Source organism: Hordeum vulgare, chromosome 5H (assembly GCF_904849725.1).
Source record: "Hordeum vulgare subsp. vulgare chromosome 5H, MorexV3_pseudomolecules_assembly, whole genome shotgun sequence".
Classification (NCBI taxonomy): domain Eukaryota; kingdom Viridiplantae; phylum Streptophyta; class Magnoliopsida; order Poales; family Poaceae; genus Hordeum; species Hordeum vulgare.
The window spans coordinates 447,586,707-447,590,039 of NC_058522.1; positions in this window are offsets into that span (position 1 = coordinate 447,586,707).

Below are 3,333 nucleotides of genomic sequence, written 5' to 3' on the forward strand. Positions count from 1 at the left end.
GTGGGAAGAGGTCCTAGAATCTGTGTCTAGAGATCGACCGAGAGCCCTCTTAGGTAGCAGTGATGTCCCTCTTATAGATGCATTGGTCCTGTGCCTCGAAAATAGTTGTGGGAAAGGGTTGCTACAAGGTGGCAATTCAAAGGGGAACATGTGCTCGGTCTTATCATGAGAAAAGGTGGTCTTCACGTGCAAAGGCGTCGTCCATAACACACTAGTGGGCTCGCAGATGACATCTGTTCTAGCGCATAACGTCACTGTTGTCTCCTTGCACCAAAATAGCAAGCCTTGCAATTCAGTTTGGGGGAGGATAGCTGCATGCTGTGCTTTTATCACCAAGGAGGAAATCCTGCCTGTCCGCACCCGCTGGCACTATCTCTGTTGTCCTTGCATGATTAGGCATGTCACTCACCTGGTGGGCATGCCACCGCACGTCCCTCCATGTGGAGGGATTCACGGGAGGCTGCCAAATGAGGGAGGCCTCACGAGGCAACCACCTGTCGTTGAAGATCGTCTTGAAGGGCCCCCTCTTGAAGAGAATGGCCTCGTGAGACCACGCCTTCACAAGGTGTCTTGCGCTTGCGGAGCCCCTGAGTTGGCCTTCTTGATTTGGTCCATCCATGGCGACTCTTGTGGGGCCGCACGCAGACGGGCCGTTGTACCTTCATTTCCACTAGCCCCACAATAGTCCCCCGGGCCCGCGACGCCCGTGCTTTCGCCCGTTAGGAACAAAACAGTGTGCGGCCTTAATGTATTTCAGGCCCAGGCATGGACGCATGTCAACACAATGGGATGGAGACACCCCCACTTCTCCCACAATGCCTCGTAACTGCATGGCCTGCCATAAAGCTCTCCCACACCATCTGCGGGTACCATTACTGCCTTCTCCTCCATGATTCGCCTCCCTTGCGCACTGCTCCTTGCTCCTCCTTCCTTGCGCCAACCATTTGCCATTGCCGGCATGGCTCCCCCATCAGGAAGAACTAGGTGGCACCTAAAGAGAAGCTTGGGCCATCCCTGTTGAGGTCCACCATCAACAACCAAGCGGCGCTGGACAAGGTGATCACCATGACGGCTTACGACCACAACAAGTGGGGGCCATGAAGATCTGCCTAGTCTCGCGGCTGGCCCGTGAGCTTTCGGGCCACAAGTTTCCCCTCTTGCGTCCATACCATCTTCGTTGGCCTCGTGCCACCTTTCTCCGACTTCTTCTGTGCCATCCTCGTCCATTACCAGATCCACCACGCTCCATCTGGAGCCCAACTACATCATCCTCCTTGCCATCTTCGCCTACTTCTACGAGGGCTTCCTGGGGGTGATGCCCTTGGTGGCTCTCTTCACGACCTTCTACAGCTTGCGGCTGTCAATGGCGAACCACTGCTCGGGGTGTGCCCGTTCAACATCATCAAAGGGAAGGCTGAAAATATCATCAACCTGAAGATCTCGAAGATGGTGGAGGGATTCAGGGTGCGTTGGGTGTACATGGACGTGGGTCAGTACAATCGTTTTCTTCTGCCTCTGTCCGGGCCTTCCATGAAGAGCACATGATAGAGCACTCCAAGGAACGCTGGCTTCACGGGAGCGATGGTCACCAAGAAGTTCGTGCGCCGTCGCATCGCCCTGCCGAGAAGTGCTTGTGGCCAGTGTGGACCCACATCGACTCCGCGGACAAGATGATACTGAGTGATGATAGCTTGTGGGTGCAAGCGATGGAGGAGATCACGAAGATCTTGTTCGCTCAGGTTGTGATGGATCTTCCCACACGCGGGTCACCGTTGTACCATTTGGAAGGTGGGGCTGATATTGCATTGTCGATGCCGTAATTCGATGAGTGGGGACTAGTCCCCAAAGGCCACAAGGGACGCCACGACAACACTCATATGGTGGTGCCCGACTTGGGTGGTCTCGAGGATGTCAGGACCTCGGCAGTCGATTGTGTGGAGATCAATGGGGAAACGCCCTGGCAAGCCGCCGCAAGCTTCTATTCGACGCGAGCAACGACGACGATGATAGTGATGATGATGACGTGCGGATTTTGGTCGCGCCTTCTAGTCCCAGAAGCACGGGGTTGGAGAGGACACTGGCGTGGAGGCCGATGAGACTCTCGAGGAGGAGACCTGGACTGAACCGATGGGGCCAAACTCTAGCAGGCCTCATGGCGAGCCATCTAGAGGGATCTTAGGAGAGCCCCATGAAAGCGGCAGCGGCAATCGCCCCTTGCCGAGGTTGAAGAAGAGGTGCTGGGACACCACGTATGAGTAAGCTCTTGTACTTTATCTTAATCTTTGAACTTTGTCTTTTGCTTTGCAAGGTCCTCGGCTGAGACTTTGCGCTTTGCAGGGAGCCGATCCTGAAGAACAAGGCTACAACACCCACCACGCCCTCGCCCGTGAAGTAGGCCAAGGAGACCCATGCGCCCCATGAAGGCTCCTATGGCGCAAGCAGGCTACCGACCAGCCTGATGCTGAGGTGAGGTGCACGGAGGAGGAGGAGCGCACGACTTCCCTTGCACCGCGCGAAGACTTACCTCCTTCAGCTAAGGAGTACAAGCATCGGGAGGATCCATCTAGAGCCGGGAGGCGAATGATGTCTACTGTTTAACTTTATTCTTGTAGACATTGTTGGGCCTCCAAGTGCAGAATTTTGTAGGACAACAACAAATATCCCTCAAGTGGTTGACCTACGATTTATCAATTTGTGGGAGGTCTAGTATGAATATGGCCTCTCTCAAGCAACCATGCAATCAAATACAAGAAATCTCTTGTGTCCCCAACACACCCAATGCAATGGTAAATTGTATAGGTGCACTAGTTCGGCAAAGATATGGTGATATGATACGTCTCCAACGTATCTATAATTTTTGATGGTTCTATGCTATTATCTTGTCAAACATTGGATGTTTTGTATGCCTTTTATATCTTTTTTGGGACTAACTTATTAACTCAGTGCCAAGTGCCTTCCTGTTTTTTCCGTGTTTTTGACCCTTTTCAGAGGAGGATTTTAAACAGTGTCCAAACGGAATAAAACTTCCGAAGAGATTTTTTCCGGAACAGAAGATACACACCACACTTGAGAACCAAGGCATGGGCCACCAGGGGACCCCACAAGCCCCCTAGGCACGGCCAGGGGGGCCGCGCCTAGCAGGCTTGTGGCCCCCCTGTGGCTCGTCTACCCTACCTCTTCCGCCTATAAATTCAGAAAAATCCAAAACTGCGCGAGAGATCCATGAAAATACTTTTCCGCCGCCGCAAGCTCCTGTCTCCGCAAGATCCCATCTCGGGCACTTTCTGGTGCCCTGCCGCAGGGGGGATTCGGATACAGAGGGCTTCTTCATCA